This window comes from Cucurbita pepo, unplaced genomic scaffold, assembly GCF_057944985.1.
Source record: "Cucurbita pepo subsp. pepo isolate OVF unplaced genomic scaffold, ASM5794498v1 scafford_3, whole genome shotgun sequence".
In the NCBI taxonomy this organism is placed as follows: domain Eukaryota; kingdom Viridiplantae; phylum Streptophyta; class Magnoliopsida; order Cucurbitales; family Cucurbitaceae; genus Cucurbita; species Cucurbita pepo.
In genome coordinates, this window is record NW_028257908.1 from 61,557 (window position 1) to 85,736 (window position 24,180).

The 24,180-nt window shown below is 37.2% G+C and overlaps 2 long non-coding RNA genes, 1 other non-coding gene and 1 pseudogene across 3 annotated transcripts; all 4 read left to right on the plus strand.

Moving 5' to 3' along the window:
- Positions 1–1,439: 1,439 nt before the first annotated feature.
- LOC147786260 (uncharacterized) lies at positions 1,440–2,741 on the plus strand. The gene is made up of 3 exons (XR_015414751.1): positions 1,440–1,491; positions 1,596–1,669; positions 2,514–2,741. It is a non-coding gene; the product is annotated as an uncharacterized LOC147786260 (long non-coding RNA).
- A 5,193-nt stretch (positions 2,742–7,934) lies between these two features.
- LOC111784228 (uncharacterized) lies at positions 7,935–9,281 on the plus strand. Its single transcript, XR_015414754.1, has 3 exons — positions 7,935–8,048; positions 8,153–8,226; positions 9,082–9,281. It is a non-coding gene; the product is annotated as an uncharacterized LOC111784228 (long non-coding RNA).
- Positions 9,282–15,014: 5,733 nt separating this feature from the next.
- On the plus strand, positions 15,015–15,096 carry TRNAS-GCU (transfer RNA serine (anticodon GCU)). Its single transcript has one exon. It is a non-coding gene; the product is annotated as a tRNA-Ser (tRNA).
- Positions 15,097–16,344: 1,248 nt separating this feature from the next.
- LOC147786262 (putative polygalacturonase) lies at positions 16,345–23,544 on the plus strand (annotated as a pseudogene).
- Positions 23,545–24,180: the final 636 nt, after the last annotated feature.

Below are 24,180 nucleotides of genomic sequence, written 5' to 3' on the forward strand. Positions count from 1 at the left end.
TTATGCATGTGACGATGTGTGGCCCTTGAACTATTATGGCTTGTTTGTATGAATATTTGAATGTAACTACATGAATTGTATGACACGAAATATGGTAGATTGCATGAAACATAACCCCGCTAGGAATATGTATGATATGTAAAGAAATGAGAATGAGATTGACATGTAAGCATGAAAACGTGACAGGGGGTTATGTTCATTAATGATAATTGTAGGACTAGTGGGACCTCATGCATATTGTGTGTTCATGCATTTGGGGGATACCTCTATCCCATCACGAGGGTACGGACGCGTACATCCAATGGCAGGACAACGATCGTTATGCTTTGCATAGCGCTGCCGTGACGGTTCTAGTTTTAACAGGTCCCAGTAATAGGGGCTAGAATAGGATGTTTTTTAAACTTAAACTCTTATTCATTTTATTTACTCTTTTGTTGTGTCATTTTAAAGATGTTTTCGAAACACGTAAGTCCATGCCTGTGTTTTAAGATAAAGGTTATGTTTTATGGAATTTAAATGAAGTCTTCCACATTTAATGTTTATGGTATGTATACAGTAGAGACCTTAAATTAAGTATAAAAATTTGGGTCGTTACAAGAATTGTCATCTATTAGTTAGTATGTATGCACACAGATATTATCAAAATCATAATGTCCACAAGCCATTAGTGCCACTCAAACAGAGGTCGTGCATCACCATGACATGCATGGATCACTATATGGTCGTGCCTCACCATAACATGCATGGATCACTGTATAGTCGTGCCTCACCCTGTACATATATATGTATGTATCACACAGCACACACGCGCATTTATAATAGATACATATCTACATGCATAATCATACATATACATATATACACATCACACATATATAACATGTATGTACTTATACATTTTTATAATTTTCATCTTTTTTTTATAATTTTAATATTTTTTTGTTTTAAATGTGTAAAATGTTACCATATATTCCCTCCGTTTATTAAAAAAAATATTTTCCAAATAATTGTAAAATTTGGAAGATTTCTACATTAAATAACAACTAATAGTCTGATTATTATAAATACTTTATTATAATTTTATTTGATAAAAAATGATATACTTTTTTTTTTCTTTTTGAAAAATAAAATTATAGGTCATATACAATTCCGTTCATATCTACTACCTTTGTTAGATATGCACGCTGTACTAATTAAAAAAAAAAGCCAGTTGTACTAATTAAAAAAAAAATATATGAAAAGACAGAAAATGAGGCAGAAATATGAAAAGGCAAGTGGGTAGGTCTGCCACCAACCCAAAATCTTCTCATCTTTTTTAAGCTGTTTTTGAAATAAGAAGGAAAAAAAAAAAGGGAACATTGGTAAGAGTCTAGAAGCTGAAGAAGGAAAGGAAGGTCGCTGGAAGGAAGGAGCTGAGTGTTGGATTTAACGAACCGTTGGACCCGACCCAATTAGCAGATTCTGATCCACTACCCAAAACTAGTCTCGAAGGTATGCATGACCCTCGGTTTCGAGGCCAATGCTCGTATATTTGGACTATTTTTAACTCGAATCCTACTCAACTTCTATAGTTTTGATATAGTTTCTCAATGTAGGACCTAATTGTAGATCTTTGAACGAATTGGAAATTTGTTGAAGACCCGAAACAAGCTCGAAAAGTCTACAACAAGTAAGTAACCGCATGGAGCAAGTTCTAAGAAATGCTTGTAGGAGTCGGTTTGGATTATGGGCAAATGATCTAGTATTATACTTAGGAGTTTGGTTAACATTAGTTTCATTTATGGTACTTCGATAACATGAGTGTTTATACCTTGATTATAGTTAGGGTTATATAGCTTCCGCATGCATTATTGTGAATTTCTCTGATAAGCGTTTGGGTTTCTGTCTTTCCAAGAAAGTCGAGATAGATTGTTATTTCTTGATTTGCATGATAAGTACGATGTGAGCCTTGATACTTTGTGCTGTTTTGTTTTGGGGTGTGGATAGCCCCTTTATTGCCCATGTGTGAATTGGACTATTTTTCTATGTGCTAGATAGTGTGAATTATGAATTTCGTAGACTATGGGTTACCGTCTTTTAGTTGTCATCTATTGTAGATATGGATGGCCTTAGTAAGTATCATGCTGTAGTACCACGTCAGGGGTGCCTAGTGGGGGACCCATGGCCTTTTACTGATCTAAACCCGACCGGGGTGTAAGACAGGTAGTTTACTGATCCAGCCCGGCGAAGCGTAGTGACAGGTAGTTACTGATTCTTAGGAACAGGTAGTTAAGGCCAGACACCACTAGGGAAAATCCACTGATTTAAGCTCATTAGATAGTTAGGTATGGAAGAAAATCCATATCAATGAAAATCCATGGGGTCTTCTTTTGAGACCATAGTAGTCTTTGCTAGAGATAGATTCGATCATATAGTCAAAGTTTCCGTGTATAGGATTAAGTCCGATAAGAGCCTACAAGTAGGTCGCTTACTGAGTATTTTTATACTCATCCCATGTTGTTGCTACTTTTCAGGTGCTAAGTAGACCAATGTCGGAGGCGGGAATGTGTGGAGCCGTGCGGCTACAGTGGAGACCCTTAGATCGAGTCCTCTTTGTCCATGTCGTTTTAATGCCATTTTGATGTTTATTTTGGGAAAACTTATGCTATTTTGTAACTGTTTTTCTTTTGTTGTGTTTCCGCGGATCCCGTTATGTTTTGGAACTATTTGGATTTTTAATGCTTATCAGATAACATCAATTTTATTGTGTCTCCCGTTTTATCAAATGAAAATGTTGTAAGGCTTTTTATCCTAGAGTCCACGTAGCGATTTGTGATTCTATGTATCGAAGAACGGTCGTTACAGTTTGGTATCAGAGCCCTAGGTTGTTAGGTCCTGTAGACCCTCCTTTATCTAGAGTGTCAGTTGGGTCCACTGCAGCTTGGCTTGTAACCACGTTTCCTCCTCTACTTGGTAATCAAGATAGTAAGTTACAAGCAGTAGTCCATAGTTGTAGTCGTATCATAGTTTAACGTTTCTATGATGAGACATTAATTCATGAACCTGCTATGGTTAAAGGCTTGAAATAATCAACTTGTAACTTGCGTATTGATGATGTAGATATTATGGCACCCATAACTAGAAGTAATGGACGAGGGAGAGGTGGGCGAGCAGCCAGTGCTCCAGAGGAATCTGATCCTATCCAAGACTCAGCTCTTGAAAAGACGTTGCCGGTTCAGTCACCTGATCGTGTGCAAACGCCGCCAGTACAGACTCAGGGGCAGATAGGAGCCCCACCTTTAGGCCTGGTATTGATTTCCAACGAGGCCCTTCAGGAGCTCATACGGGCCGCTGGGGCCAACCAAGGGGGGAATTTCGCTAGCATGACTAGAGAGCAGAAATTCATCAGGGACTTTAGGAAGCATGACCCTCCGACCTTCAAAGGGAAGGAAATTGATCCAATGGCTGCAGAAGCATGGGTAAAAGCGATTGAAACCATATTTGGGCATATGAATTGCCCTGAGGATCAGAAAGTGAACTGTGCCTCCTACATGCTCAAAAGCAAGGCACACTTTTGGTGGAAAACTGCTCAAAGGACATTGAAGGGTAGAGAGGAAGATGAGGAACCAATCTGTTGGCATGAAATGAAGAGGGCGTTTTTCCACAAGTACTACCCACAAGTGAATCAGTATCAAAATGAGGCCGCCTTCCTAAACCTGAGGCAAGGAAATAGGACGGTTGAGGAGTACGATTTGGAGCTGACCCGATTGTTCCAATTTGCACCAGAGCAGGTCGATACGGAGGAAAAACGGATACGAAGATTTATTGCAGGTCTTCGAGAGGAAATCCAGGGAACAGTGGGGGCAGTGACACCCACTACATATGCAGCCGCCCTAAATGCTGCCACCATGATGGACGCCCAGCTCCAAAAGATGCTTAGGAGATTTGGGGGTCAAAGGAACCTCCTAGGTAAGCGGGAATGGAACGAGCATTCTGATAGGACATCACGACACCTGAACAGAGGAAGATCACATAAACCACCTCCAACAGAAAGACAACAGGGTGTTAGAAGTGAGGCCCTCAGACTTGAGAGGCCTACTTGCCCTACTTGTGGCACCAGACATACTGGGGAGTGTAGGGCAGGTTCAGACGCATGTTTCTATTGTGGAAGAGTGGTCATAAAAAGGTTGATTGCCCTCACCGAAGGCGCCAAGAGGAGAACAGGGCGTCAGGGTCAGGGCAATGAGGCCGAGGGGGCATGGCGCAGAATCGCGGTACTGCTAGGGCAACTACAGGAAAGAGGGCGGATGACATGGACACCGTGGTGATAGGTACCTTACCAGTACTTGGCTTTCATGCTTTTGTATTATTTGACTCTGGATCCACACACTCGTTCATATCTACTACCTTTGTTAGATATGCACGGTTAGGACTAGAGCCTTTAGGATACAGTTTATCGGTGTCTACGCCGTCAGGGGAGATTTTAGTAGCCAATGAGAGGGTGCAAACAAGTCAAATAGTAATAGCAGAACGACCTCTAGAGGTGGTGTTAATCGTTCTTAACATGACTGATTTTGACCTGATCCTCGGCATGGACTGGTTAGCCGAGAACCATGCAATTATCTATTGCAGGGCTAGAGAGGTGATCTTTAGGCCACCTAATGAACAGAGCTTTAAATTTAAAGGGGTGGATTCTCGAAGCACTCCAAGGATTATCTCTACTCTAAAGGCAAGAAAAATAATGGGCCACGGAGCCTGGGCCTTATTGGCTAACGTAATGGACTCAAGGAAAGATACTCGTAGTATGATGAATGTGCCGGTAGTACAAGAGTTTAAAGATGTGTTTCCAGATGAACTGCCTGGGTTACCACCAGTCAGGGACATGGACTTTGCAATCGAACTGGAACCTGGTACAGCTTCAATCTCCAAGGCACCTTATAGAATGGCTCCTGTCGAGTTGAAGGAACTTAAGGAACAATTGCAGGATCTCTTAGATCGGGGTTTTATCAGACCAAGTGTATCGCCATGGGGAGCCCCAGTGCTTTTTGTCAAGAAGAAGGATGGGACCTTGAGATTGTGCATTGACTATAGGGAATTGAATAAAGTAACAATAAAAAACAAATACCCGTTACCTCGAATTGACGATCTATTTGATCAATTGCAAGGTGCTTCAGTATTTTCAAAAATTGACCTACGATCGGGATACCATCAGTTGAGGATAAAGGAGGTCGATATCCCCAAGACAGCTTTTAGGAGCCGATATGGTCATTTTGAGTTTACCGTGATGTCGTTTGGACTTACGAACGCTTCAGCAGCATTCATGGATATGATGAATAGGGTGTTTAAGGATTTCTTGGATACATTTTTCATAGTATTCGTTGACGACATATTAATATACTCCAAGACCGAGGAGGAGCACGGGGTGCACTTGCATCAAGTGTTGTCAAGGCTAAGGGCACATCGACTTTATGCCAAGTTTTCTAAATGTGAATTCTGGTTGCAGGAAGTGACCTTCTTGGGGCATGTTGTGTCAGGAAAGGGTATATCAGTGGATCCAACCAAAATCGAGGCAATTATAGATTGGCCCCGACCTACCTCGGCAATCGAAGTAAGGAGCTTCTTAGGTTTAGCTGGATACTATAGAAGATTCATCCAAGATTTCTCCAAAATAGCCGCCAACCTCACTCAACTAACAAGGAAAGGGAAGGTGTTCTCGTGGAATAGTGCAAGTGAGCAAAGTTTTGGTGAACTTAAGCATCGATTGGTTACAGCGCCGGTACTTACAGTACCAGATGGCTCAGGCAACTTTGTGATTTATAGTGACGCATCAGGGAAGGGCCTAGGTTGCGTTTTGATGCAGAATGGCAAGGTCATAGCCTATGCTTCGAGACAGTTAAAGGACTACGAGAGAAACTACCCAACGCATGACCTGGAGTTAGCTGCCATAGTATTTGCTCTAAAGATATGGTGGCGAGCGTATACAGATTTTCACCGATCACAAGAGCTTGAAATACTTATTCACTCAAAAGGAACTCAACATGAGGCAAAGGCGTTGGTTGGAGTTAGTCAAGGACTACGACATTGAAATAATATCACCCCGGTAAGGCTAATGTTGTAGCTGACACACTAAGCAGGAAAACAGCTCACTCTTCGGTATTAGTCACAAGAGAGTGTAGGTTGCAAGAGGATATGGCGTCGGTTGAAATAGAAGTGGTGACAAGAGGTGCAGTTGAAAGATTGAGTCAGCTTAGAGTCCAGCCGGATTTAAGACAGCGAATCATAAATGCTCAGAGAAACAACCCTTATACTCAATTTGTAAGCAGAATGAGGCAGTGAGAGAAGAAGGTTTCACCCTGTCTTCTGATGGAGGGCTACTGTGGCAGGGACGGTTATGTGTTCCTGCAGATAGTCAGATCAAGGAGGACCTCTTGACTGAAGCCCATGAATCGCTATATTCAGTACACCCTGGTAGTACCAAGATGTATCATGACTTGAAGAAGTGCTATTGGTGGCAAGGGATGAAGCGAGAAGTTGCCCTTAGAGTTAGTAAGTGTCTCACGTGCCAGCAGGTGAAGGCTCCTATACAAAAACTCTCAGGCCTATTACAACCCCTAGACATTCCACAGTGGAAGTGGGAGGATATAGCCATGGACTTCATATCAGGATTTCCCAAAACCTCGAAGGGATACACAGTTGGGTGATTATAGATAGGTTGACGAAATCCGCCAACTTCATTCCAGGTAAGGCTACCTATACGGTGGATAAGTGGGCAAAGTTGTATTTGGAACAAATTGTCAGACTACATGGGATTCCGGTCTCCATTGTGTTAGACAGCGATGCACGTTTTACCTCCCACTTTTGGAAAAGTTTGCAGAAGGCAATGGGGAGCCAACTCAAATTCAGTACAGCGTTCCACCCGCAAACTGATGGCCAAACAGAGAGATTGAATCAGGTTCTAGAAGACATGTTGCGGGCATGCGTGGTTGATTTCGCCTGCAGTTGGGACGAATACCTTCACCTTATGGAATTTGCATATAATAACAGTTACCAGGCAACCATTCAGATGGCACCTTTTGAGGCCCTGTACGGGCGAAGATGTCGGTCCCCAATTTTCTGGGAGGAAGTGGGGAAGCGGCAATTGTTAGGGCCAGAGTTAGTGCAACTAACTAATGACGTCGTGCAAAAAATCAGAGTACGAATTCAGACTGCTCAGAGCCGACAAAAAAGTTATGCAGACACACGTCGTAAGGGCTTAGAGTTCGCCGTTGGAGATCACATCTTCCTAAAAGTTGCACCCATGAGAGGGGTGATGAGGTTTGGGAAGAAGGGCAAGTTGAGTCCAAGATTTATCGGTCCTTTCGACATCCTGGAGAGAGTTGGGCCTGTAGCGTACAGACTAGCCTTGCCACCTGCTCTAGCTGCCGTACACAACGTGTTCCACGTGTCTATGCTGCGTAAGTATACCCCAGATCCTTCTCATGTGATAGAGTATGCAAACCTTCCCTTGCAAAGGGATTTAAGTTACGAGGAGGAGCCCATCGGGATCGTAGCTACGAAAGTACAGAAGCTTAGAAACAAGGAGATTTTACTGGTCAAAGTGGTGTGGAAGAACCATCGCGTCGAGGAAGCAACCTGGGAGTTAGCGAGCGAGATGAGGGCCAAGTACCCTATATTGTTCTGGGATTAGGAACTTTCGGGGACGAAAGTTCTTAAGGGGGAAGATTGTAATAACTCGTACAGTTGGCATTAAATGAAGAAAAGCCGGCTGTACTAATTAAAATATATATATATATATATATGAAAAGACAGAAAATGAGGCAGAAATATGAAAAGGCAAGTGGGTAGGTCTGCCACCTACCCAAAATCTTCTCTTTAAATCTTGTTGAAGCTGTTTTTGAAATAAGAAGGAAAAAAAAAAGAAAAGGGAACATTGGTAAGAGTCGTAGAAGCTGAAGAAGGAAAGGAAGGTCGCTGGAAAGAAGGAGCTGAGCGTTGGATTTAACGAACCGTTGGACCCGACCCGACCCAATTAGCAGATTCTGATCCACTACCCAAAACTAGGCTCGAAGGTATGCATGACCCTCGGTTCCGAGGCCAATGCTCGTATATTTGGACTATTTTTAACTCGAATCCTACTCAACTTCTATAGTTTTGATATAGTTTCAAAATGTAGGACCTAATTGTAGATCTTTGAACGAATTGGAAATTTGTTGAAGACCCGAAACAAGCTCGAAAAGTCTACAACAAGTAAGTAACCGCATGGAGCAAGTTCTAAGAAATGCTTGTAGGAGTCGGTTTGGATTATGGGCAAATGATCTAGTATTATACTTAGGAGTTTGGTTAACATTAGTTTCATTTATGGTACTTCGATAACGTGAGTGTTTATACCTTGATTATAGTTAGGGTTATATAGCTTCCGCATGCATTATTGTGAATTTCTCTGATAAGCGTTTGGGTTTATGTGCTTCCAAGGAAGTCGAGATAGATTGTTATTTCTTGATTTGCATGATAAGTACGATGTGAGCCTTGATACTTTGTGCTGTTTTGTTTTGGGGTGTGGATAGCCCCTTTATTGCCCATGTGTGAATTGGACTATTTTGCTATGTGCTAAATAGTGTGAATTATGAATTTCGTAGACTATGGGTTACCGTCTTTTAGTTGTCATCTATTGTAGATATGGATGGCCTTAGTAAGTATCATGCTGTAGTACCACGTCAGGGGTGCCTAGTGGGGGACCCATGGCCTTTTACTGATCTAAACCCGACCGGGGTGTAAGACAGGTAGTTTACTGACCCAGCCCGGCGAGGCGTAGTGACAGGTAGTTACTGATTCTCAGGAACAGGTAGTTAAGGCCAGACACCACTAGGGAAAATCCACTGATTTAAGCTCATTAGATATTTAGGTATGGAAGAAAATCCATATCAATGAAAATCCATGGGGTCTTCTTTTGAGACCATGAAGACCCCATAGTAGTCTTTGCTAGAGATAGATTCGAGCATATAGTCAAAGTTTCCGTGTATAGGATTAAGTCCGATAAGAGACTACAAGTAGGTTGCTTACTGAGTATTTTTATACTCATCCCATGTTGTTGCTATTTTTCAGGTGCTAAGTAGACCAATGTCGGAGGCGGGAATGTGTGGAGCCGTGCGGCTACAGTGGAGACCCTTAGATCGAGTCCTCTTTGTCCATGTCGTTTTAATGCCATTTTGATGTTTATTTTGGGAAAACTTATGCTATTTTGTAACTGTTTTTCTTTTGTTGTGTTTCCGGGATCCCGTTATGTTTTGGAACTATTTGGATTTTTAATGCTAATCAGATAACATAAATTTTATTGTGTCTCCTGTTTTATAAAATGAAAATGTTGTAAGGCTTTTTATCCTAGAGTCCATGTAGCGATTCGTGATTCGATGTGTCGAAGAACGGTCGTTATAGGACCAAAGACCATATGGATATATTATGAGATGGGAGAAACGAGTGTATGGCATGATGTTGTGGTCCTACTTTAGAATTGTCATCTATTATTTAGTATGTATGCACACAGATATTATCAAGATCATAACGTCCACAGGCCATCAGTGCCACTCAAACGGAGGTCGTGCATCACCATGACATGCATGGATCACTATATGGTCGTGCTTCACCATGGCATGCATGGATCACTATATGGTCGTGCCTCACCCTATGCTTATATATGTATGTATCACACAACACACACACACATATATAATAGATACATATCTACATGCATAGATACACACATACATATACATATATATGCATCACACATATATATGTATGTAGTTATACATTTTTATAATTTTCATCTTCTTTTATAATTTTAATCTTTTTGTTTTGAATGTGCAAAATGTTTCCATATATGCCCTCTATATTCGTTTATTAAAAAAATATTTCCCCAATAATTGTAAAATTTCCATAATCTTTATATTAAATAGTTTGATTTTTATAAATACTTTATTATAATTTTATTCAATAACAATCTATATACTTTTTTTATTCATTTTATTTTTTGAAAAATAAAATTGTAGGTCATATTTCACTTCGATTTAAAAATAATTTTTGAAAATTTCTTAAAAAAGAAAAAAATATAAAAGAAAAATTTTAACAAAAATATAAAAAAAAATAATAATAATAATTTTGAGTTATTCTCTTCCGCTCATATTCAACTCATTAAATTTTAATCAAATCAATATAGAAATATCAAAAACTAAACAAATAAATATTTTTGTTGAATAGGTTCCTAATTTAATTATTTAGATGGTAAAAAATTCCAATCAAATAATGAATTCCGCTTAAGTTAATCATAAAATATTCATATTAGGTTGATTGGAGTTGTTCGAATAATTTATTAAAAAAAATTAATAAAAATAAAATGTTAATATGGAAATCATTTTATAATTTGTTTTTAAATATTAATTTAGTTGCCTTGGACTTGGGATTCGATGAAAATGATGATTTCGAGCTAACCTTTGGCGATCTTGACGGTCTTTTCCTTCCCTATGAGGCTGACGATTTCCTCATCTCCGAAGATTTGGATCAAACTACCAATTCGTTGGATCAAACTCCCATGACTACCAAACTTCTTTAGTATCCTTAAAATTACACCTTATTCCAATTCCCAGAGATGAGGAAATCGTAGTTTGATCCAAATCTTCGGAGATGAGGAAATCGTCAACCTCATAGGGAAGGAAAAGACGGTCAAAATCGCCAAAGGTTAGCTCAAAATCATCATTTTCGTTGAATCCCAAATCCAAGGTCGTGAAATAAACAAAAGGGTCACTAGGGGCGGCATAATTGGCATCTTTTGTAGAAACATCATCTTGATGTACAACGTTTGTTGGTTGGTCAAGAACCTCAGTGGTTAAGCAGTATTCCCAAATTGGATCTGAAGAATTTTTTCTTACGTGTACAACATTTGCTTTTGATTCTTGCATTTTGACTCGACAATTTGGCTTAATATGGCCTGGCTTTCCGCAACGATGACACACCACTTTCACCTGACAATCTTGTTTAAAATGGCCAGGTTTTCCACACCTGTAGCAAGCTTTAAATGGCTTCTTTGACGACAGCTCACTTTTGAATTGATTCACATTACTTGATGAAGGCTTTAAATGAAAATTTTCTCCTTTGATCTTTGACATACAACTCATCTTCTGACTTTGGGGAAAACTCGTTGCCGCTGGTCATTTGCTTAACCAAGGCTCCCTCATTTGAAAGAAGATTCTCCAGTTCAATTACCGTAGGCTGATTTGCCCACCCTTGTATTGAGGAAACAAAAGGCATAAATTCTTTTCGTAATCCACGAATAAGATAACTGTAACGACCCTAAATTTCCACATACTTAGAGTCGCTACTAACGTCTCATGCTCATCTATAATGCGGAAATATAACTCTTACATGAACATAGTTGATAACGTAAACTTCAAAAAAACGTTTAAAACAACTTCTTCTCTAGAAAACACAGCCATGGTCTTACGTGTTTAAATATGAAATACTGAAATTTAGAGAAAACAAAAACAAATACAAAATAATTTAAAACGGTGAAATGCAAAACAACCTATTCTAACTTAAGACTAGAAATTTAAATATGAATCTACCCTATGCACGTGCCACAGTCTCTGCTCGCGATGCCGCTGTCCTCCGTACAAGTACGCCTTGCCTTTACCTGAAAAATGATGTGGCACACGACCTGAGTATTTCAAAGAATACTCAGTAAGTGGCCTCACTATAGGGGGCCATGCAAATGCAAACACATGCAATCATGATTTAGGGACCTATCTCTAATCATCTTAGGGGTGGCTTCCAGTCTCGGACAAATTGGATGTGTAGTACTTCCCTACACACGACTCACACGTGCGAGTGTGAGTCCCCAGGGCGCTCGCACACCCCCTGGACCCTCTGGTCAAGCTAATCTGTAGCAACGTCTTGAGGTCAGCGGAACCCCATAGTGTCATGCGCCTCATGAACACTCTCATCTGTGTGCTTTCGCACCTGTGCGCATTCGCGCTCATCATAAGGTGTGCGTCCGCACTCATCATCTCTAGGGGAAGTAGCCTTATGCTTATGAACATACAAAATGCATGAGGTCCCTCTAAATCCATCGTAATGTCTCTTCTGACACAACCCTCTAGTCTCATCTCTTTGTTACTCTAGGTAACGCATACTCGTGGATATTTATATAAATATCATTTTCATGCTCTTAGGGTTGTGTCCTATGTCGATCTAACGACATGATGCAATATGGCACTCATCATCATCTAGCATGCTCAATATGGAAAACATCATCATATTAAGGTAAAAATCATGCAATCATCATGCTCATCATAATGCCACAACGTGCGTCAAACATATCAAGCGTCACTCAACAAAATATGTATATACTGCACATATCATCAAGCATCATAATCCACACATCATCATAACTCATACAATTATTTAGCCTATCCTATAGTAAGGTCACTTACCCGGTTAGCTTATACGGGTGTCACCAATTTATCCTTAATGAAAGTTCGATTTTTCCCTTTGCATCCAAGCCAACCTATATGAATCCATGACATCAATTTCATGTTCAATTCTCTAACTCTTACAATGGTTCATGTGCTAAACTTCATGCGAGCATTAAAGACTTTGCATGGATAAAGTCTTGGAACGTTATAATCGATTCTTACTCCACTCTTCCCTTCTATTTTTCTCTCTCTGTATTTTTTTTCTTTTGATTTTGTATTTTGGCTTCTCTGTATTTTCTCTGTATTTTCAGAGTATTTTCTCTTTTATTTCTATCCTGCTCTCCTTATTATTTTTTTCCTCTGTATGTCTTCTCTGTACTCTCTCTTTCAGTTCTGTCTTTGCATTTCTTCTTATCTCTCTTTCCTTTTGATTTTGTTTTTTTTTTCTCGGTAGGTCTTCTATGTACTCTCTCTTTTAGTTCTGTCTTTGCATTTTTTCCTGTTTTGATTTTGTTTTTTTTTCTCTGTAGGTCTCTCTTTCCTTTTGATTTTGTTTTTTTTCTCTGTAGGTCTTCTCTGTACTCTCTCTTTTAGTTCTGTCTCTGCATTTCTTCCTGTCTTCCTGTCTCTCTTTCCTTTTGATTTTGTTTTTTTTATCTGTACTCTCTCTTTTGTACTCTCTCTTTTAGTTCTGTCTCTGCATTTCTTCCTGTCTTCCAGTCTCTCTTTCCTTTTGATTTTGTTTTTTTGTTTTTTTCTCTGTACTCTCTCTTTTAGTTCTGTCTCTGCATTTCTTCCTGTCTCTCTTTCCTTTTGATTTTGTTTTTTTCTCTGTAGGTCTTCTCTCTACTCTCTCTTTTAGTTCTGTCTCTGCATTTCTTCCTGTCTCTCTTTCCTTTCGATTTTGTTTACCGTATTTGGCCTCCTATCTATATATATAATTTTTTTTGTCTTTTCTCTTTATCTTCCATCTTTTTCTCTATTCTTTTTTATTTTATTGACAGATATATTATCCTCAGTTATAGTTAATTTTCTATAACCTGATAACCAAAATCTAAATAGATGCACACAAAGAAAGATCTGGTTCTGAATAATTAAACAAAGGAAAAGGAAATCGATAGGATAAATGAATAAGAGATCTGAAATATGACTTACCAGAAAGCAAGATCTCTCTCCAATAATTAAATCTCTGGCTTCCGTTGTAATTCTGGTTGTTGGTATTTTTTCTTTTTTTCATTTTTTTTTCATTGTAGGAACCACCCATGAATGAATCCTGTATTCTGATTTGGGATTTTGACTGATAAGTTGGTTGAAGAGAGATAGTTGGGAGAAGAAGGGGTTAGTGGAGAGTAGTTTAGGAAAATATTATTTTAATTATTTAATAATTATTATTATTATTATTATTATTATTATTATTCTTTTATTTGGGTCGTTACAATAACGCCGTAATCGAACATCACTCACTGGCTCCTCAGCATCTAATTCTGAAATTTCAGAACATAGATTTTTCAATAGAAAAATTACTTTGAGTTACCACAGCTAGTTCATTCTCTAGAAATTGCAATCGAGATATATTTTTCTTAGTGAACAACTTTTGAAGGGTTTCCCACACTTGCTTGGGTGACTTTAAATCACGAACATTATCAATATACTCCTTGCTTATCAAAGTTCGCAAGGTAAATAAGGCTTTTCCACATTTGATCTTCCATTGTTGGCGTAATTTTGCATTTTGTGGAGTATCTGCTGAAATTTCTGTGTCATCACCTTCAATTAAATCCCACAAATCTTGCCCTTGTAGATAAGCTTCCATGCATAACTTCCAATAACTATAGTTATTGACAACAATCTTTTCCATAGCTACACCCATAGAAGCACCTCCACCATTCATCTCGTTGAGTAATAATATCAAACCGTACCAACTTGGCTCTGATACCAACGGTCACAATATCTCACGCTCAAAGGTGGGAATAAATATGAAATTATTATTACTCAAAGAAGATAATACAGGAACAACTGAAATAATAAACGGTTTACTGTGGCTTGTGTTTTAATAAGGCGGAAGGCTCCTATTTAAACAAAAATAAATCCTATAAATAGCTCCTACAAAAACTATACTCAAATAAACTATTCCTCCTACTAAGGATGAATGGCTTAACAAGTTGACTAATTCCATCTAACAATAAGTTGCACTAATTTTGACAATTACTTGTGTTTGAGTGTTGCACTAATTTTGACAATTACTTGTGTTTGAGTCATAGTAAGTAATTTTTGTTCTTTTATTGTTTTTGAAAATGTATTAGAGAAAGTTTGACTTTCAAATTTTTGTATAGCTTAAACCTCTGCTACAAAGAACATGTCTCTTTTGCCGAGTGGTTAAGGCGTGTGCCTGCTAAGTACATGGGGTTTCCCTGCGAGAGTTTGAATCTCTCAGACGACGTGAAATAAAATTTTAATGCCGAGTTAATAAGATATTTGTATTTTTTTTTTCTTTAATTTTTTTTCAAAATCTATTAGAAAAAGTTTAACTTTCAAATTTTTGTATACCTTAGATCTCTACTACAAAAGACATGTGTTGCTTTGGCCGAGTGGTTAAGGCGTGTGCCTGCTAAGTACATGGGGTTTCCCCGCGAGAGTTCGAATCTCTCAGGCGACGTGAAATAAAATTTTAATGCCGAGTTAATTAGGCATAGACTTCTACTACAAGGGACATGTGTTGTTTTGGCCGAGTGGTTAAGGCCTGTGCTTGCTAAGTACATGGGGTTTCCCAGAGTTTCCAATCTCGTAGGTGACATGAACTAAAATTTTAATGTCGAATTAATTAGATATTTGTTTTTTTTTCTTTTATTTTTTCTTAAATATCTAAAATTTTAATGTCGAATTAATTAGATATTTGTTTTTTTTTTCTTTTATTTTTTCTTAAATATATTAGAGAAAGTTTGACTTTCAAATTTTTGTGTAGCTTAGACCTCTACTATAAAGGACATGTGTCGCTTTGGCCGAGTGGCTAAGTCGTGTGCATGCTAAGTACATGGGGTTTCCCCGCGATAGTTCAAATCTGTCAGGCACGCAAAATATAATTATAATTGAATTAATTAGATTTGGCTGAGTGGTTAAGGCGTGTGCCTGCTAAGTACATGGTGTTTTCTCGCGAGAGTTCGAGTCTGTCAGGCGACGCAAAATATAATTATAATTCTGGATTAAGTGTATCCTATTGTTCTTCAATCATAATGGAAAATGACATTTTTGCCCTTCATGCTTAATCTTTACCAAAATGGTGCACTTTCCTTTGAAATGTTTTTTATGTTGTGTGATGTCTTCAATCATAATGGAAAATGACATTTTTGCCCTTCATGCTTAATCTTTACCAAAATGGTGCACTTTCCTTTGAAATGTTTTTTTATGTTGTGTGACCTTACAGAAATAATTTTAGAAAGCATGTGAATGAAGATAAAGCATGCCCTTCATGCTTAATCTTTACCAAAATGGTGCACTTTCCTTTGAAATGTTTTTTTATGTTGTGTGACCTTACAGAAATAATTTTAGAAAGCATGTGAATGAAGATAAAGCATGCTCAAAGAATTTGCGTCAGTTTGTGGGGATAATCTTCACTCTTAGAAGTGAGAAACAAATACTATGACCATGTTGCAGTAGAATGTTGGGGTCATCAAGTGCTAAATCCAGATTTCAAATTTGGGATTCAAAATTCTAATTTGAATCTTAGACATGTGTAGGTTAACACCACATCAATGAAAAATAAAATAGTTTAAATAAGTTGTATAAGGAGGTAATCTAATTCTAGTTTTATCTCTTGGTTGATCTAAATTTTGTACAAGGAGGTGTTAATCTCTTTGATTCAAGAGTTTTTGCTTCAACAAAAGCTTGGATCGCTGGGCTGAGAATTATGGTTTTCTTATCACCGGTTCTCACAATTTTCTTTATGGTTCCAGAAATTAGACTTCAAGATGGATCTATTAAAGATAATTTGGAGCAACCGAATACCAAAAGCTTAAGAACAAAGGACCCGAATGTCAACGTCGAGGTAAGTAGTCATCTTAGACTTTTCTTAAGAAATACTTTAGAAATCATTTGGATTTCATTAGGGAACTTAAGCTAAGTATGAATTAATGGAACCGTGAGTTTGTTGGGTTTTATGTCCTAAAACTCATAGTTTGTAAACAAAAACATATTATATTTTCAATAAAGTTATTATTGTTGTTTATTCAGTAAATATTGTTATTGAATAAAGTGAACTTTACGATCATTAATTTAAATTCAATAAACTAAGAACACTTTGGCTATAGTATGATTACTTGAACTATATGTAGAGACATAAGAGTGGATCAAGTTCAAGTATATAGTCAAAATGATCTATAGTATAAGGATAAGGCTGAGTACCTTATTCTGGGGACACTATGGATGCGGCCCACTTTTGTATATGATATAAACAATGTGATCACTAAATTGTACATGTGGAGACATGTGAGTGGGGGCGTCCTATGCAATGAGTATTGCATAAGATCGGACCATGAAGAAAACCACTCTCACTTTATAATGTCATTTACTGTTGAGACTGATTTTCTTTTCATTCGATAACCTAGGTAACTCGGTTTTAATCCTGAGCTAACCATGAACTCCTGTTTATTCAAAATTATCCTTAGATTTGCATGGGTGAGAGTGGTTCTAGTTCGCCGACTCAATAGGCCTTCCATTTCAGGGGTAAGACTGGGTGAATGGCTGAGGACGTGGGGTGCAAGATGGAATTCACTACTACCCACTTTTAGGGATAGAAGAGAGGTAGTTCTCTTAAGCACTGACTCCAGGTCTTGAACAAGGGGCCCCACCCTCTAATTAGCCTGAGAGGGATTCGGTTTACTGGTTGGACCACAAACCAATTGTTCATTAGAGGATTAGTGAGACATAAGGAACAAGAAGTAACTTTAGGGGTAAAACGGTAAATTGACCCAGCTCTAGTTACGAACAACCTGTGAAGGATCGACTTACTAATCATAGTTATATCAAATGGACAGAAATATATCTATAATGAGGGGAGTGCAACTACTAGGCTAAAGTGGAGTATCCTAGTAGTTAACGAATGTTGGTTAACCAGGTTAATGAGTTTAACCGGTTAATCTTGGATCGTTGGAGCCCATGATCTATAGGTCCATTATGTCCCTCTGCTAGCTCATATCGAACTAAACCATAAAACAGTGTGACGAGTGAGTTCAAAGTGTTCGAATTCAAATTAGGGAATATGCGCTACATATATACGATATATTTAACCACATTTTTGTTTTATTTACGAATTAAACAAAAAGAGAGAATCTGAGATATTTAAATAAAATTTAAATATCTTAATCAATTATGTGTCGGAATTGATTGGGATTGACATTTGAATTGATATTAAATATTAATTAAATAGTTTAATTAATCATTTAATATTACTTTAATTTGAAATTGATCATTCAAATTAATTGTTGAATAAAAAATGAAGAAGGTCAAAATGCTGACTTCATTTAATGGAAAAATGCATGTTAGTGAAATTTTGAGGTGTCAAAATTTGGTTTAACCAAACTTGCATGCTTGCCAAATAAACCCCACAAATTTGAGTGGAATTTTGAGTGTCAAAATTTGGTTAACTTCAAACATGCATGCTCGCCACATAATCCCAAACATTTGAGTGGAATTTTTAGTGTCAAAATTTGGTGATCTCAAAATTGCATGAACATGCAAACATGACTCTTTAAATAGAGTGATCATGGTACATGGAAGGACTTGTTCTTCTTGGTGAAAAACCTTGAGAAAAACCTCTCACAAACACTCTCTTCACATATACAAAATCCTTCCCAAGTTTAGTCACTCACCGAATTCTACAATCCCGTTCTAAGGCCGAAGGATAGTGGAGAAGACATTAGTGGTGGTTCGAAACCGGTTCGTGAGGAAAAAGGAGTTTAAACTACAAAAGGTTAGTATCTAAACTCATTAAGTTTTAATAATTATGAACATGCTAGTTATTTACTATAATTGATGTTCTAAAAGTGCATAAGATCCAAATTGCTTCCGCATGTGTTATATTAACACCATCAGAGTTAAGATTCCGAACTAAGCGATTTGCTCGAGATTCAATTAACATTAAAATTATCAACTAAATAAACTCTGGTGCCCATGAAATTTTAATGCTAAGCATATGATGGCATATTAAGATTATATATGAAACTTTTTTGTCGTTAGAAAAGATTAAGTAGCTAAACCAAGTAATGGTGTAAAATAATCGTAATGCCCCTAAGGTAACCTACCTTCGATTCATGTTCCGAATGATCTCCAAATGTCATAAAATTGTTTCAGATGCTTATTTCGTTATTTATAAGGATCATATTAAGTTTTTGAATCATTAGATTATGTTTGGGGCTCGAACTAAGTTTAGGATGCTAAATGTCTAGAATGCCTCTGGAGTAATGTATCATTGGTTCATGACCTAAATGATATGAGATTTTTATAGAATGGAATAAGATGTAATTTCATGGGAGTTCGTTTAGGGTTTGAACCAAGAATAAAGTGTAAAATGACTCAAATGCCCCTACTTGCCTAAGCATTGGTTTATGGACCAAATGACCTAATATTTTATATATAGTCTATTTTCAAGGATACAAGGTGTTACGCAAGATTTAAAATTAGTATTTTTTTTTAGGGTTATACAAAGAATAAATACAAAACCACAAAAATGACCTACATGCCTAAGCTTTGGTTTATGGACCAAATAACTCTAAATGACCTAAGATTTTATATATGCCTATTTTCAATTATATAAGAGGCTATGAAAGTTTCCAAAGTTATTGGAGCATGCAGAGGGGCTAAACCAAGAAAGGAAAAATGACCAAAATACCCCTAAGACATGGACAATTTCAAGGTTCAAACTCCCTCGAAATGACTTAAAGATTTAAGTAAAGTCTATATATAGGAACATGAAGATCTACCCAAGAGTTTAGGGAGTTTGAAATATTTTAAGAGATAAATAAATGGCCAAAATACCTATATAAGGATTCTAATATGTTTTCAAGGCGACAAGTTTTATGAATCTTATAAGAGACATATGCCATGTAAGTTTCCAAGGACATTAGAACATGGTTGGGCTATAAGCCAAGACTTAAAAGGAAATGACTAAACTACCCCTAAAGAACCTAAAGGCTCCTAGTAAGGATCCATGGTTTGTCTAATTATCTCAAGACACATGTTAGGATCCTTATAGAGACTTAGGAAATTTGTTATGGAGTTCACATTTACATGGCCTATGAGATTTTCGACTCATGTGTTGTTGTTATGCTATGAGAATAACCTTTTGTGCAAGAACTAAAGAAACCATGAGACTAAGAAAACACTCCAAAGACAAGTACCAAGAAAATAGCACAACACCAACCCTTAGACCACCAAGACTCAAGAACATGAAGAGAAACTCATGTATGATATTACACCATTAGAACATATTTAGGGTATTACCCAACACTGAAACGGTAAAAGATGAAAAATACTCTTACCAACTTAAAATAATTCATGAAGATTCTAGTTATGACAAATATGGTCTCACGATTGACTTGAGCTCATGAGGATGACGTGTTACACAAACAAGAAATGTACACTTTAGGGCCATGAATTCTAAGCATGTCATGAAGATAGAGTGTGTTACCGGTACGCATTACCCTAGGGTTAGCCTATGAGGTTATGCAAAGATTTTCTAGCCTAACGATATGAACAGGACATGAGCATTACACACTCCATGCCCTAAAGTTATCATGATTTTAAAGAATGCTAGGTAATACTCTAATTATGTTCAAGGTGACCCATGACCTCTTACCATGCGGTGCTTCTTGAGGCCCATATTTTTCTCTTCTAGGTGGGATGCCCTGCATCACGGTTCTACATATTCAACCATGCAACATCGTAATCTTGACACACTCACGACAAGCCTTAAGAGAAACTTAAACCCCATATATATTTTTCACCTGACTTTGTAGCTTTTTCAAACCTTAGGCGAGGTTTATCTACGCCAATCTTAAACATGTTTTTTTTCTTTTTTCGGATTACTGAAAATGATTATAGGTTTTTGTTCAAAACCGCGATTTGTTGAAGAACTTTTTTTTCTTATATCCGAAAATTCGAAAATGTAACCAATGCAAAGATGAATACATAAACCCGACCGCAGTTTCAGCATTATTTTCTTAAGCAACAAAAAGATATTGAATCATCTTCGATTTTTTTCGGCAGCTTACAGTGGCAAGAATCTCGGCCATGATCGTACTGGCATTGGTGAGCTTAGCCACCGTGGACGCTATGAATTCGCACTTGAGTTCGAACTCTTTGAAATTTCAGGCGATCAATTGCCAAAAACACTCGGCGTTGCTGACAGAGTTTGGCGACGTCAGCGACGGAGTAACTTCAAATACTCTCGTGTTCCGAAAAGCGATTGAACATCTCAACACACTGGCGGTGGATAGCAGTGCTCAATTGGTCGTGCCATCGGGGAAATGGCTGACCGAAAGTTTTAATCTGACTAGCCATTTGATATGAACCAAAAGATATCAATCATACAATATACTTCAATGAAGATGGGAAGAAAAAGTTATCAAAATTATCAAAAGTTGTTTCAATTCATGCACATTGAAGAAGAATGAAGTTTGATTGTTATAAATTTTGGGTGGGTTACAATTTAGAATTATTGTATTTTAAGACTTTTTATTAAATTTAGGTTACAATTACATAACGGTTGATTATGACCATTAAGTATGAATGTTACAACTCTTGGGATGCCTGTAATAGTTTCATTTTGAGGCTATATAAGCCATGTATGTTGTATTTGTAAGCAGACTTGGAAAATATAGAAAGAAGCATTTATGCTTTTCTTTAGTCAATGGCTAAGTTTCTTTGCAATTCTATGTAGTTTAGATTGCATGTAGAATCATTCAAGCTCGACATGATCAATCTTGCTTGTGAAGTGATTCAAATCTCAAACAAGTGTTCTTGCGTTGAGATATTTGATCAACAAGAATCATTCAAGCTAGACATGATCGATCTTGCTTGTGGAGTGATTCGAATCTCAAACAATGTTCTTGCCTTGAGATATTCGATCAACAAGGTAATCAAAATCTTATTCCCCTTGTATTGATTCCTTATCTTATCATTTGGTATTAGAGCTTCAGGCTCAAGATCGGATATATGTTTCCTTTGCGTTTCTTTTCAATTTGTTTTTTTATCTTTTTCGTTTTCAATCTTTTTCCCCTTGTAGTTGATATGAACCAAGAGACATCAATCATACAATATGCTTCAATGAAGATGTGTAGAAAATATTGTTGAAATCATCAAAAGATATTTCAATTCATGCCACATTGAAGAAGAATGAAGTTTCATGTGATAAATTTTGGGTGGATTACAATTTAGAGTTATTGTATTTCATTAATGTAGTTTAAGAGTTTTTATTTACTTTAGTTACAATTACATAATGGCTAATTATGGTCATTGAGTATGAATGTTACAACTTTTGGTATACCTTTAATAGTTTCATTCTGAGGCTATATAAAGCCATGTATGTTGTATTTGTAAGCAGACTTGGAAAATATAGTAAAAGAAGCATTTGTGCTTTTCTTTAGCCAATGACTAAGTTTCTTTGCAATTCTATGTAGTTTAGGTTGCATGTAGAATCATGCAAGCTCGACATGATCAATCTTGCATGTGGAGTGATTCGAATCTCAAACAAGTGTTCTTGGGTTGAGATATTTGATCAACAAGAATCATTCAAGATAGACATGATCGATCTTGCTTGTGGAGTGATTCGAATCTCAAACAATGTTCTTGCCTTGAGATATTCAATCAACAAGGTAATCCGAATCTTATTCCCCTTGTATTGATTCCTTATCTTATCACCATTTCACACTTTTTATCGATAAAGAAGTTAAAATTCTTGCATCCTAGGTTGGACCTATGACTACTTTATTTTTATAAAGCTAACAATTTTGGGAGCGGTGATTTGAATTTTAATCTTTAATTGAAAATAAATGAGTTAAATTTGTTCCTCATAATTTAATGGTGCATAATTTATGGGAGGGGAAGGAATGCTCTGGGTGAACGGTAAAGCAGCCTCATCTTTGGAACTAATCTCACCGATGTGGTTATCACCGGTGATTATTTTTCTCTTACCTTTTAACATTCTAATTTTTTTTAAATGGTTTCCAAAATTGTATTCTTATAGGGTTATGTGTTATCCGAATTTAATAAAGAAAATTAAGGTAAATGAAAACATAAGAAAATTATTTATAGAAAATAAAGTTGGATTGATGACATGGTTTAGGTAACAACGGTACAATCGATCGTCAGGGATTTTCTTGGTGGGAAAAGTTTAAGAAAGGGGAGCTCAAGGTAACACGACCATATGTGATCGAAATCATGTACTTTGATCAAATCCAGATCTCAAATCTCACTTTGATCAACTCACCTTCTTGGTTCGTCCATCCCATCTATAGCAAGTTTGACTATTTCACTTCAATTCCAATATACTTGTATTTTATGATTATACTTAAAAAAAAAAACAAAATAGTTAAAACTTGTAATGGTATATCATTCAAATTACTCCCCACTCAAAAGAATTTTGAATTATATACATACATTATTATGATTTAATTTAGTTTGGTTTGGTTGGGTCAAATGTGATTATCCAAGGGCTTACCATCTTGGCTCCCATTACCGTACCCAACATCGACGGAATCAATCCAAGTTCCCTTCTTCTATACCTTTAAAACTTTAGAGTTCTTTTCTTCGTCAATCTCTCTCCCTAATTCTCTATTCAATTCATCCAATTCTTGTTCCAACACTCGAATCGAATACTGCTACATTGTCTCTAGTGACGATTGCATCACCATCAAGAGTGGATGGGACCAATATGGTATCAAGTTCGGAATGCGGACTGAGACCTTGTCATTTGTCGCCTCACTTGCATCTCACCAGATTCTGCAGGTATTGCCCTTGGCAGCGAAATGTCGGCGGAATTCGAAACGTCAGGATCGAAAACGTGACTGAAATCAACACACAGTCTGCTATCAGAAACTACTTTGTATTTTAACTATGTTCGAGACGTCTAACTGAAACATCTGACCTTCCATAGCAAAATCATTTTCATGCATATACTAGCATTTAGTAGCTTACTAAACTATAGCTTCCCATTTACAGTACCAACTTTGCTAAACCTAAAAATCATCCATACTTCAATTTACATTCACATTCCATGCAAGGTAAATCATAACATATTCTACATTATAATAAACATAGAATTAAGGCAACAATAATTCAGTTACCTATAATACAGTAAATGGTGTCAAAATTCAATTATGAGTCATATTTTATAATGACCATGCAGTAACAACATACCCAATCAATGATGTTTCTTTTTTTTATCTTACGCATGACATACCTGACGATGACGGGACATCAGCGGTGGGACCATAGAACATTCACAAACTAGACATGTCTTGGTCATTCTTAGGTTCCAAAGAGGTCTACTAGGTTCCTAAAGAGGCAATGTGACTTAACACAAACTTTCAACTTAGGAATCTCTATTCTAACTCCTCAAATCTTTCTTAGTCTGGAAGCACTAGGGTTTAGACACTTGATCACCGCTCATGATCCTAGGGTTTTCAGTCTACTGGATGCGTCTTGATCTAGGTCATCATCTAACTAGCTTGACTCTAGCGCTCTAGTC